The following is a 14,166-nucleotide window of genomic DNA, read 5'->3' as shown; positions in this document are numbered from 1 at the left end:
CAGCCAAAAGCTGCTGAACTACACAGAAAAAGATAATAAAGTGGGGCAATTCTGTAATGGACATTCATGATGGAAAATGTTAGCAAGTTCAATAGGGTTTTTTTTCCTCATAGATTCATCATAGACACTTTTTTGGATTGCCCTCAGAGAAATATACTTACGAATGGAAATATTATCAGAAGTTAGCATTGGACCCCCAAATCCAAACTAAACAATGAAGCAACACAGACTTTCCTTCCTATTCTGATTGCGTCACTGGAACCACTGCCTAATAAAGGGATTGTGTTTGAAAAAACTTCCTTCTGTGTTTTTTACAGTGCTGTGTGTCTGCATTCCTTTTCATTTGTATGCTTGATTAGCTGAAATTAAATGCAATGATGTGGATCTCCAAGCAGCTATAAAAGCTCAAACTAGGCAAAGCTAACAGCAAAAAATACTCTACATCACCATCTTCATGGGAATTGTTCAGCAGAAAGCAGAAGAGCTGACACAAAATCATGTATGTGTTTTTCCTTCTTGTTATTTTGTCATTATGTAATTGCTCAGAAGTTTGCTCTTTAGTAGGCTTCAAATAGCTGTGTGGACAGGTTACAGAGGATGTATTTATTGTGTTTCTGCCTCCTCTGGCTGGCAGATGGAAAGAAGTGGGTAGATTTTAAGAAATTCTGTAAGTATCAAGCTGTGGGATTCTTCCTCTGCCCATGATTTTCTCTATGGTTTTTGTATTACTATTTACTTTTGATGAGTTGCTCTTTTGTGGCCTGGCAATAAGTCCTATAGAATTTTGGAACTAAGAAGGTATTTTGGTCTTTGTAATTGATGTTGTATCTCCTAGGGGTGAATCATTGAATTTATTCTGACCATAGTCATCAATTTAAATGGATAGAAATATGATTTTTAGGTGGCTAAGAAGGTTGGTGGAGATTTATATCCTTCTGTCTGTATTTTTGGAATGTTTAGCTTATGCAGAGATAAAATAAAATAATACAACAACCAATCAGACACCTAACTAAGAAATCCTCCAATCATTAAAAGAATCAAAAGGAACTCAAGAGAAAACTTACACTTGAAGGATATAAAGTGGCTATGGTGGTTAATTAAATAGGAAATATATGATTAAGACAAAAACATCTAAAGTCTACTTTTATGACAACTAAGCATTTTAATGCTTTTGTTATGAGGATAAATTTTATATCTTGCATTTGTCTTATCATCAACAAAAATTTAGCTAATCAGTCTTTGAAAAGGAGACATGTTTGATAGCATTGGAAGAGATTTTGGTGAGTACATTCTTCCATTACCAAGCAGTGAAGTGATGGATAGACTAAAAACATGATGAAAGTAGATAGAAGATCATATAAATTTCTTTAACTGAAGCTTATTTTAAATGAATCTTGACTTTAACATGTTGTTTTGATGTGGTGCTTTATTTAAATTACTGATTTGATCATGCAATTGTTGAAAGCAAAGCTGTTGAAAAGGTTTGTAATTGGATTATATGGAAAAGAAAGCTTGTGACTAGAATATTAAACACTGATGGTTGAAATCAGAGCAGTTACTCAGAAGTCTAAACAAGTAACTGAAACACACAGATGTCACCAGGCATTTCAACAACAACAACAAAAAATACACATTCCATATACCAGATTTGATGGGATTTTTTATTTTTTTTAAAGATCAAGTCTGTATACTTCTTTTATGTAACCTTTTAAATGACTAAGGTCAAGTGACTTATTACACTGTATTTGAATTCTGACTATTATCCTATACAATATGTAAATAGGAAAGTCCTGCTTCCCTGCAAATTATGATAAGAGAGCAGCTTCTTGGTTAGCTGTGACCTCATGCTACAATCCAATGTTTGCCTAACAAAAATGAAATTAGTTTATTTTGCATGAAGAAAATGATCTGATAATATCTTGGGTGGAAATTCCTGATTTATACACTGCTACTGACTATACCATAGAATGTTTTCTGACTTGCTTTAATTCTGAGAACTCTGAACACCTTTTGATGGATGGGATCTTCTTAACCCTAATAGCAAGATAAATAACAAGAGCAATTTTGTGGCTCCTTTGAGTTGCTATAGTTGTTTAATTTTCATTGGACACAAATTTTATCATAAACTTAATCTTAGTGACACTCACCCTGTGTTTCCTGCAGCATTATCTAGGACTGATTCACACATTTTTTATTCATATTCTTTAGCGTATTGAGTTGAATTGTCCTTTGGTTGTGGAGAAACACCTGGGGGAATTAGTTGTGTTGTCTGGCAACTCATGAGGGACAGACTCCGGTGACATCTAAGCTTGAATGTGGGATGTGCCGGGGAGTGCTCTGGGGTCCTCCAGATCCACCTCCCAGCCCAGATCATTGCCTCAAAGCATTACAATGAGATCAGAAAACTTTCCCTGGCTGTCTTCAGAAATGCAGCTCTGCCTATGGCAGACATACAGACAGAAATTGTAGGAAAAATTAAAAAAAATAAAAGATAGCTGCCCACAGGTTTGTGTAGCTCCTGGAATCATGGCAACTACATTATTATGTCAGTGTTTTCTGGAAGAAACTTTAGAGGAATAGGCAGATCACAAATAGAAAGTGGCTTAGTTTCAGTTTATTCTTTATTTGATAAAATACATACATATATAGTCAAATTCCCACCAATGCCACAAGTGCTATCTGGTGGCCAGATACCTCCAAATGACTTTAATTCCCTCCTACTGTATTAGGACTCAGAAATACAAGCAAGCCACTCACAATGATTTAACAAGCTACCACTTCCACTGTGGGATTTTGTAACTGTTCAAGGACCTGCTCTTAACATGGAGCAAATAAAAAGTAACTTAACTAAGCTTTTACGTCTTTCATGGCAGAACAACTTTGAATTATATCATATTTGCTATGCTCTAAACTTTCATATGACAGTTAATATGGCTCAGGGAACTTTTCCAGCAGTAACAATAACTTTGTTTCTCTAAGTTCTTACAATGAGGTGCACCTGAAAATCTTTCCCCTGGTCTGAAAGAATGCTTGAACTACTCTTAAGAAAGTGATATTTTGGAGTGATACCTGAGTATGGAAAAAAATGGGGCATTAATGCTTTCTGCCTGTCATTCTTAGATAGGAAATAATAATAATAATAATCCATGTATCTCAAAAGTTCTGGGCCATAGTAGTTGCTGTCAACTTCTTAAATAACAGCACAGCATCAGACATCCTTGTTCAAATGATTATGTTATGTCATCCTCAAATGATGTTTGATTTACATTAGCTGTTTCACCGGCATAATCATTTATCAGCGTAGGTTCCACTGTACAAACATCTTGGAAAAAGAAAGCTGCTTGAGAACATGTGCTAAGTTCATTTATGATTTCTCTCCAAGGCCAGGAGAAGATTAATGCAGTCATGAAAGCAAAGGCCCTGGAGCCTCTGCCAGCTCCTTTTCCAGTTGCCTGAGTGCTAAAATGATCACAGAAATTTCCTCAGGAGTCTCACTGTACAGCCCACATGTGCACAGCTCCAGAACAAGTGATGGCTGCAAACCTGCACAGAAGAAATAGCCCAAACCTGCCTGGCAGCTGGCCGACTTGCCATAATTCAGGCTCTGAGGCTCAGACGTGAGCCTGGATGGCTGTGTCTTGAGAGCCAGCAGTGTCAGCAGCACAGACACAGAGCATGCCCCATGTTGGCTGCTTGCGGTGCCCTCCCTGCAAGAAGGTGGCTCCAGCCCCAGTGGAGACGGCTCCCAGTTGGGCAGCTCTCAGTTTGAAAAACATCAAGTAAAAGCTGGCTGCTGCACAAATTACAGAGCTGAGGAAGTTCTGCAGATAGTTGTCATTGTGCTGGAAAGGAAGAAGTGGAAAGCCAGGAGCTTGTCTGAAAAAAAAAAAAAAAAAAGCATCTAGGGTTTTAATTTCTTCTCACTGCCTTCTGGCAGATGACCTCAGTGGGTGCGTGAGAGCTGAGCAGGAGTCATGCTTCACTTTGAACCCAGTTTATGAACTGGCAGACAGCTGCCTTTTGTTGTCCCTGCTCAGCCATCCTACCTCCCCACCCCACGAAAAACAAGGCATTGGAATAACTTCTGATTCAGGCAGCGGTGCTCGCAAACACAATGGCACACTCACCACACACCCACTGCATGTGCTTGGGGAACTCACTAGAAGGCAGTCAGCATTTTCCTCTCTTCATCAGCGTGTCCAAACTCCTGATGGTCCATGTTCGAGCACTGCTGATGAAGCCAGATCTGTGTTACAATCAAGCAGCTCTTTGCCCAGCTCCCGCTTTAACTCCATGCTTGTGAAAAGGCAGTGTGGAAATTTCAGTACATTGTCCTCTTCTCCTCATGCATGTATGGATTGCTTTACAGAAAAGGGAAAAGCAAAGAAGGGGAAAATAAGAAAAAGAGAGAGAGATTAAAATGCAAACCAAAGAGCTTACTAACTCAGCAAAGCTAATATAATACCATCTGCTCTATGTCTGGTCCCCATTTGGAGCTTGATCCTGCAGGGTTCTTAGTGCTCAGGCTATTTCCTATGGCACCCTCCGGTGCATGCTTAATGTTAAGTGCTTTATGGGATCATGGCCAGAATGCTGATCACCCCAGGAATCAGCCCTTGCTTAATTTTCCTGGTTTGTAGAAAAATCCTTCTCAGCTCTGAGCCCTAGCACTTCTGGCTGCAATTTTCCTTCCAGCCCATCCCGACCCCCATTTTTTAAATTTTTTTATGCTGAATGGTCATTGCCAAAAAAAGCCATGGGTTGCCCATGGAGGAAACTGCAGTATAGGCACCAGGGAGGATGATATTTTATCCTGAAATGAGGTCCTACCTGGAGTTATTCAAAACTCCTTTCACTCAACACGTGAACAAAATGAAAACTTCAGCTATAGATGAGAAGGGAGAGTATGTAATAAATCCTCAGACATTGTCAGCATATATTCCAAAGGAGCAATTGGCTTTTAAATCAAATAATAATAAAATAAACAAATAAAAACTAGGGAAGCAGGCCCTGTGGTGTGCCTGACAATGTGTGCTGTATGAAATACTTCAGTGCCATAACTCCAACCACTTCTTGTCCCCATGACGTGCACCTTTTGTGTACTGGCCCCCGTTTCTTTCCAGTAACACTGAATCGTTGCAAAGAGCAGCTGTAAATTGCATCTCCAAAGCAAATTTTCAAATTGTAGAGCCAGATCTGTAACCAGTCTGAAAACTAGAATTAGAAAGAGATGGCAAAGTGAGCAGAGACAGTTCTTGGGAAGTGTCAAGCCTGTTCAAGGTTCTCATTTCAGGGTTAGGATTCCTAATTCCCCTGTGAGCTGATCATTACTTGGTGCTTTAAAAATCAATACATAATGCTTTAAAAACAGCTTTCACCGTGGTATGATCTCTCCTGTGCTCTGTAACCTTTTGTGTGGCCACACATATATGTGTGTGTATGTATGTGTGTGTGTGTGTTAGTCATCCCTGCTCGCTCTCCACATCCCCCACAACAAAATTTTACCAGCATTACAAACTTCTGGCCATCTTCAAACAGCTGCTAGATTTTCTAAGCAGCCTGCCAGAAAGAAAAACAAAAATAAAGGAAATATTTACCTCTTCTCCTCAGTTATAAAATTGGCCTAGGGCCTGGGAAAGACAAAGTATAGTCCTGGATCACTGATCAGATTAAGAGCTTGGATGTCCCCATATATGTCCATGCCCTCTGGGGCTAGAAATAATTCTTCACTGGATCAGAGCACTAGCTGTATGCCTAGCAGGACCCTAGATAGCAGCTTTAAAATTGCCATGTAATTGAGTATGGGAAAGACGCTGACTTTTTGTTGTTATTGTTATGTCTTTCTTATACCCCTAAATTTCTGAGTTAATGTAGTGAGAAAAAAAAAAAAAAAGCAATTGCATCTCTGAAATACAGCTATCTTAGGGGTACAAAATGAAATTTTATGCCTAAACTGTGGTCAGGACATGGCCAAGGAGCTTAGTGCTCTACGTTGGCACAGGTAAGCTCCTGATGGTAAACAGCATTTTTCAGTGTAGCTGGTACAATGCGCAGCATGCAGGAGGCTTTTCCTTCTGACTCAGACCTCCAGTGCATAATAATAATAATAATAATAATAATAATGATAATAACAACAACAACAACAGTCTTTTCACTACACACAGAAACAAACACAGCGAGCAGAGGTGGCGTGAGCAGCAGACTGAAATTTCATGAGTTTACAAAACAGGCCTCTGTGTACCCTGGAATTGGGCCAGAATACTAGAAACAGCACTGAAGCCCTACCAGGACATGGCCCCAAATTGCAGAAAGATGGGGGAAGGAGGGAGAGGGTATGTCTCTGCCTTCTTGTACTGCCTTACTGGTACAGATGCCCCTTGGGGTATATATGCTAGTCCAGCCCATCTGTTGGTTATGGTCCAGTGGGATTTCCTGGTGGCTCTCTCACATACACACCCCCAAAATGGATGCAAGGGGGGCAGTGGGTAAAGGACATCTTTGTCAGACAAAGTTTGTATGCGTCCTTTGTGGGTGACTTTGTCAGATTTCACTGCCACCTTTAAAATGCATGATTTTTCTCATCTACCATAACCCACTGCTAAGTTGATAGTGCATGTCCTGTAAAACGTAAATTGTGCTCTTTACTCCTGTGAATCAGCAGAGGAATAAGAACCTGGACCCTGTGAATCACTTACCCACCACTGCATCCAAAGAGTGCTGCCTGCAGCTGGCAAAGGACTACTGCAGTCCTTAAAAGCGCTGCCAGGAAAGCCTTTCTAAAACACCACCTCTTATCAAACCTGCCCCTTTCAGATCCACCACTTTGTAGAAATCGCAATCAGCGATATTATTCCATCTTGCCAAGAAAGCCTGGCCAGTGCAACTGCTGGCACATGGGTGGGTGAGTGTGGTGACATGGACAACGAGGAGCCCAAGTGGCTCGATGCAAGGGACAATGCTGCAGGAGGAAATAAGTTTTGGCTAGTCACCTGGTAGGACTGTATGAAATCTGTGACGTTGCCATATGGCTGGTTTCCTCAGGCCTCCCAGAGGCATTTGAGCAAATGTGAGATGGGCTGAGAGGGAAAAGCTGAATGGCAGGTGACCGCTGGCCCTGAAAGTGCACTCTGCTGTCTACTGAAGTTGATGGAAATGGTGGCTCTGTGTATAGTGGGTTTGGGCACTACTATTGAAGCCAGGGATTTGAAAATCTTGATAAAAGCCTTGATCCTGAAAGCAAGTAGGAATCTCATTGTAGCCTGTGAATGCATCATTGAGAAGGGGAATGTCCATTTCCCAAACAGACAAAAATGCATTTGGGGGCCTGAGTCTCCACTGTCTTGCACTCAGACCTGCACAGATAAAGGTAAAACACCACTGTCAGTAGTGCTAGCACCAGGGCTGCCGTGGTCAAAAATCTCAAGATTTTGACCACAATACTTGTGCCAAGCCCTGACCCTGGTGTGTCAGGTAGGTCTCCAGATTGAAGTCAGGCAAGGAAGATCTCTGCCTACTGTCACTCTTAATGCTACTGAATTGTGTCAATGGTAAACAATAATATTACACTGACTTTCAAGGGGGCTTTTTGATCTTTTTTATTGTTGTGTTGTTGTTTGTTTTTTGTTTTTAACTCAGGCTAATTTTTTTTTATTTTTTTTATGTTGAAATGTCTGGTGGTTCACACTGGAATGGCTATCACTGATTCTTTCTTTTGCACTTGCTAATTGAATTTTCTTTCCTTCTGCCCTCTTTTTTCCTGTATTGTACAAGACAGGCCTCTCAAATTCTGCCAAGCCCAGTTCTGCTTTTATGTCAAATAATTAGTAAAATTTTTAGATTAACCCAATATTTATGTTATACGTGGTAATTAGATGTGTCTCTGACTTATGTATGTTGCTGTTTGAAGAAATGAACTTTGGAGATTGAACATTTGCAACTGATTGAGCTTTTTCAGAGCCATAATTATGTATACAAAGTAAAAACTTTTTTCCTTTGTCTGTTTGTGTCCAACAGAGTTTTCAGACTGTTTAGCTAAGGATTTTTTTAAGACTTTTTACTGGAACACATTTTATGATTTACAGTCCCCCTCGAGTAATATGCAATAACAGTGCTGATTAGATTAGCATTACCTAATGGGTGAAACTAGTAAGACATTTTGTTCAAATTAGATCCTCACCTTTAAGAAGATGTTAATTGGTTGATAGGCCATTAGATGCTCACCAGAAACTCACCTCAGTTCTTAAAATAATGATTACTGGCCAAATACGAATTTGGCAGTTATGGTTACTTTTAAAGTCATATTAGTGAAGAACATCTGTTAACATAAAAATATCCCTGATACATTACAGTGGTTTAACTGTAGTTAGTTTAGCAGTGCTTGGTTAACATCTAAGAGAAGAGGGGGAACAAATGTCTTACATTTGCCAATCAGTAATCCAGGACTTTTACCCATTGCTTGGCTTTGTTTGGGTTTAGACAAAGTTCCGCTGTTTCTGTTCAAGTTGCAGTAATCCTTCATCCCTTTATGTCATGCATTCTGGTTTTCCATACTTTTTATAATACTCTTTGAACCCTCAGACCACATCATATGTTATGAATATTCTTTTTTTGGACAAGAGAAGCAGAAAATCATTTTAGACTGCGGGAGCCCTACCCCTAACACTTGTCTGTGTGCCACAAGGAGCAACACAAAGGAGAAGCAGCAGCAGAAAGACCAGTTTGGAAAGGTGGTTTGGGATGAGGAAAACCAAAATGTGAAAGGATCAGTGAAAAGGATGACTTTCAAGGGTCAGAGTGTCACTGCTGTTGAGGGGTGATTCAAATTGTACCTGAAAATCCTCTTCAGGGCTACAGCTGGTTTGGGGCAGGAGCATGGTCAGGCCATTGCTGCAGAGGAGCAAAATACAGAAGTTGATCCTGATGAATGTGAACAACAGTAGCAGGCTATCAGCTCATGTCCTTCTTTCCCAATGACAAAACTTTGCAGTACAGAGATACCAACGGGTAATGATTTTCCTTATCTTCTTGCCAGGTGACTGATAGGGCTTCTTACTCATTTGCCCCTCACTCTGTGACCCTTCCACCAGACTGTCATCTTCTTGGCCTTCCTGGCCTTCTTGTTCTGTTTTTGATATGCAGGAATGCACAAAGCTGCAACCCAGGGAGATTCAGACTGGACATTAAGAAAAAATTCTTTATTGTGAGAGTGGTCAAAAATGGGAACAGGCTTCCTGGAAAGGTGGTTGATGCCCCATGCCTGTCAGTGTTCAGGAGGCATTTGGACAATGCCTTCATTCATATGCTTTACTTTTGGTTAGCCCTGAAAAGGTCAGGCAGTTGGATTAGGTGATCTCTGATGATCTTCCAACTGAACTATTCCGTTCTGTTCTGTTCTGTTCTGTTCTATCCATTCCATTCCATTTAGCTTTGAAAGAAATGATGGCTCTGAGGGACAGTAAGTGGCTTCCCTTGGGAATTGTACTGTAAATCCTTGAGGTTAGGATAACTAACATCTTTTCTATCAGTTAGTTTAATGCAAGATAGGTTTTGTTATAGGGTCCTAACAGGAGTATATTGTTGAATGTTACCAGCTGACTGAAAATTAAGGTGCAAAATACTGTTTTTCCAAAAGTCAGAGAGACACCTGAAAAAAATCCTGTGTTTGTAAATTCATCATAAGAAATTACTCCCAGTCATATGGCTCCACATACTGTTTCCAGTGTACATACGGCCCTGGCGTGTGGCCCTCATAATGGCACTGGAAAACAAGTTCAGGCTCTTCCTGTTAATTTACTTGTGGAGGAGGTTTTTTCCACCAGGCAAGTTCATCTGTCAAGGTGACCTTCACAGCCAACACTGAGCTTCTGCAGATAAAGAATGCCTTGTCAGCTTATTTGTGAAATTCAGTGAAGTGGCTGGCAGCAGGACTCCTGCGAGGTGCAGGCACATTGCAAAACAAAACTCTTCCTACAGGCACTGGGAGGATTTTTCTATTCCACAGCTTTTGTACGTCAGTACTGCACATTTTGCAATCCGTCTTTTGTCATGCTCTATAAACCTTCTTCTCTTGCCTGTCTGGTTTTCTATCTAAATGGTCTTGGGGTTAAATAGTTTCTCTTGAAAAATCCTTATTCTGTAAATTAATGCCCTCCTTGGCAGATCTAAGACCAAAATTAAATCATAATCAATCACAATTGCAGATAGGAGATTTCACAGATCCCCTGCCAAAGTCCAGGCAGAAGAAGTCGATCTCCAGAGATCTCCTATGAGAAGATTTAATCTTTCATGGCATTTGAGGAGCTGAAGTCAAGTCTGGGCTGCCTGGCCACGAATGACTATCTCCTTGCTATCTAAATAGTTGCTTTACAATACATTACTTATTAAGTTTTGGCCATTACCATTTTTCTACCATGAAAAACAAGCCAGATTTGGACCATGTGTGCTTAATATATCCCAGTGTTAATATAAAATCCAGCCTGGAGAAGAGCCCCTGATTTTTGCTCGCTAACAGCTGGAATAGATCAATATATAGAGACCCTGGAAATAGCAGTCATGTTTCAGAAGAAACCACCACATGATTATGATCATGCCAGTTTAATTTCTGTGGAATAATTAATCCAACAATATTTCTTCCAGTTCCTTCCTTGTAGTTTTATTTTCATGCTTGCCATATGACATCAGTTAGACAAGTCCTTAAAGCAATTCCCCAGCAGCAGTGACCTGTTAAAACAGAAGACTGTATTTAGAAGTGGGACCAAAATAAAAGGATTTTTTTTTTCAGGAAAAAAAAAAAAGAGTTGGGTTGATCAGACTAATCTACAGAGCATATTTTGAGCCAAGAAAAAAAAAGGATGCAAAAATCAGAAAAAGATGAAACATTTCATTGCAACATCTTCTAAATGAACTGTTTTGTTTCCAATTTATGCAGATTTAACTTTCAACAGAAAAGTAAAACAAAGTCAAAATCTCTGAGATCAAACTGCTTATTGTTCTTCTGAATTTCTACAGGAAAAGAAAATGGCTTTGCTTCAGATGATGTTTAAATGAAGATTATGTTCAATTACGTGTTTGGCCAAAGCCCTGAAACGTCAGTTATTTTAACAGATAATTGTTTAGGACTGGAACTTACATCCAGATGCAGCAGTGAGCTTAAGCATTTGTCTCATTGTAAGGATAATCTATGTTTTTCTGTAGTCGTAAAATGGAGTCAACAGCAGGCCTATTGTATGTCTTGGCATTTAATTTTAGAAAAAAGAATAGCATGAAGCCACATGTGTCAAAATTTAACTGTTGTGTGACATTCAGTATACCTGCAGAACTATTTCATCCTTTTGTCCCTTATGTAAACTGTATATGGAATTAGCGCAGAGCTGCCTTTGTACTGACCATGAAACAGAGTACTCAAACATGCATAAAGATCCGGGTGCAGTCAGATCTCTGTGTCGTGCAAATCCCCACCAGCATGAGTGGGACACCTGTGTATATGAGTTCACCACTGTTTATTTTTCATAGGCCAGCTGTGATTAGGGCTCACCATTGTGCTGATCCAGAAACAGTCAGGAAAAAAAAATATGTTGAAGCATAGTTTTGTTTATGCCTGGGCTTTTAACTTAAAGATTTGTTTAAATTGTAGTTAACGAAAATACTGTATTTCGGAGGTAAAACGCGTTAAGTGCAAGGACTCTGCAGGGAGAGGCCCACAGTTCCCTTGCTTTCAAGTGTTTCAAGTGTACCTAATGCCCAGTGAGCAGTTATCCACTTGCAGCCTTTAACAGCTCTTTAGTGAGTCCCTCACTGTCCTATCCTGTTATGGACTGCAAGGGAGACATTTCAGCCATCGCTGTGCTGAATTGCTCTTTGGAGGTGATTTTCCTTCCACCAGCTGTCATCAGGAGCCCATGGCAGCACAAACCTAACTCACACGTCCCACTTCAATGTCTGGTGTTAGACGAGAGGACCCAGCACTTACTGAAACACAGAGAGCGTTTTAATTGCTGACAGCAGCCCAAGGGAAGATACTCTCATTGTGAGTTGATGCAAGCGAGCTGGCCTCTGCTTCCTTCCCTCCTTCCCCCGCCGTGTTTTTCCATACCACACAGGCAGCAAGCAGCAAGGGACTTGGTTTGCAAAAGGGAGCTTGCCTTCATATTTACCAAATGCAATGAAATATCTCCTTAATTCCTAGGAAAGCCTAGGTAGGGCACTGTTACCAAGGCTTGCCTAAATCTCATCAGAGAGCAACTTTGGGAAAAGGCAATCCAGTATTGGGAAAAGGCAATCCAGTATTGATATTTATATACATTTAAACTGTACTATACTATACTATACTATTTATGTATATTTAAACTATATTTGAGTGTTTATACAATGCCTAGAATTAAGTATAAAATTACCTTAATTTCTACATACAGCAACAGCTTAAGGAGAAGCAACAGTGAATCACATTTCTAAAAAGAGGGAGAAGACATCCTTGAAGGAGGGGGGCAACCTTGGGACTATTCAGCCTGGAGGTGGCCTCTGAATGCCTGTAGGAGGTGACAATATAGATGTTTTTAGCTGGAAGGATACGGACTAGTACCACCATGTCGTTTCATGCAAAACAGTAGCTGCCAGGCAGCTGCTGGTAACCAGCAACACCAGCTGGACTTACAGCATGAACAGCCCCATAGTCCACTACCAAACTCGTGAGCCACCCTTTTTCCCTGCAGTTTATACTTTAAAGCATGACCCAACAGTCCCTAAGCAGACCTACAGACAATGGTAAATGACCTGAAGCTTTCAAAATTTTCAGAGATTTACATCATTCTAAAAGCTGACCAGAAGAAACAGAAAGGCAAGATTAAGTCCAGTGTAAAAAAATGAGACAAATTTAACTTCAAGATGAACTGTAAAACCAAACCACTTCTGGTTTTGCTGTTTTCTGTCCCTTCAGGAAAGCTGTGTCTGATTCAGGAAGTCCTTTCCCTTCTCTTTTCCTTTTTTTCTGCCTTTTTTTTTTCTTTCTCTGCTTGTTCTGATTAAATAACAGGCTTTCTTTTCCCTTTACTCTGCCGAGGGGTTTTAGCCATGTGTTTGGAGGAAGTGAAGAATATCAGAAAGCTTGTAACCAGAAAGTCAGCTTTTCCTCCTGTATTTTGAGCTGGAGGAATGATGACAGGAATGCTGCCAGTTTGACAGCTCAGTTTAAGTATTTCAATGGATAAGTAAAAGTTTGGTGAAGGGAGTTTATTTGACCACCTCAAGTGCTTTCTGTGTTTGAAAGTTATTTCTTGGGCCTCTTTTGACTGCAATAACAGCCTGTGGTAAGGAACTGGTTGCGCATGCTCTCCCCCAGCTGCAGCTCCAGGCATCCCTGAATTTTGAGAATTTTTCTAGCTTGTGGCAAAAAACAATTGTGGGCCACTGTCCGTGCAAAATCCGATGCGTGCTTTTGTGAGTATTCATCTGTGCTTCCCAGTGACCATCCCACTGTAAAAAAAAAAAAAAAAAAAAAAGGCAGGAAAGGATTCCCCATAAATGTTTGATTTCTTAATAGCTGTACTCTGGCTTGCTTCTCTTTCCTAGCTGGCATTGTGCACTGGAGAGAGCTTCTCATTAATTTACATCTGGCCATTTACGATTTTTTGAGTTATGTTAATGGTAGCGTCTTATATCCCTTTAGCAGAAAACGCATAAATTGGCTCTGTCTTTTTCTGAGCCACCCCACAGGGACTCTCCTGAATTACAGCACAGCTAGCACTGATTACTTTTTTTATTTCTCCTCTTAGGAAATGGATAAAAGGTTTAAGTTCTGACACAAACAGGAAAACACACTAAGAGGATTTATCCTGAAGGCATCTACTCTTTAAATAGTGATGGAGCAGTGTCAGTCTGTTTCCCACAAGGACCAGAAGCTCCACTGCTCTTTGTTCCCGCAGCCCTTCTATGACTAGAGGCAGAATATCCTATCACAGGCTGTCAGATAGCTCCCAGAATAAGCAACTTTGTGATCATAGGCTGAGAAAGAGCTCACTGCCACTAGGAGCATGAAGAAGTTGAGTTTCAGAAGGACTCTGCCCTGCTGCTTTAAGGATAGCACCAAGGCTTTATTCTGCTGTGAGGTAAGATTTGCAGAATTTTCTAAATCAATAACTTCTCAGCCTCCCAGACCCTGCTCCCTCCCTCTTG

General features: G+C 40.4%; 1 protein-coding gene across 4 annotated transcripts in view; it reads left to right on the top strand.

Moving 5' to 3' along the window:
* The window catches only part of ARHGAP28 (Rho GTPase activating protein 28), a 79,544-nt gene that overhangs the window by 12,520 nt on the left and 52,858 nt on the right, over positions 1-14,166 (top strand). Inside the window, exon 2 of one of the 4 annotated variants that reach the window (XM_080579394.1) lies at positions 318-499. The exons of 2 other annotated variants lie outside the window; for them this stretch is intronic. The gene's annotated coding sequence lies outside the window, so the exon portion shown is untranslated. Of the gene's footprint in view, positions 1-317; positions 500-12,236; positions 14,100-14,166 lie in introns of those variants that run through there. One more of the 4 variants, XM_080579393.1, reaches the window with a different exon arrangement.

Source organism: Anser brachyrhynchus (assembly GCF_964034855.1).
Source record: "Anser brachyrhynchus genome assembly, chromosome: 2".
Lineage (NCBI taxonomy): Eukaryota > Metazoa > Chordata > Aves > Anseriformes > Anatidae > Anser > Anser brachyrhynchus.
Note: the sequence above shows the minus strand (reverse complement) of the source record. Positions and strands in the feature narration are given on the sequence as shown.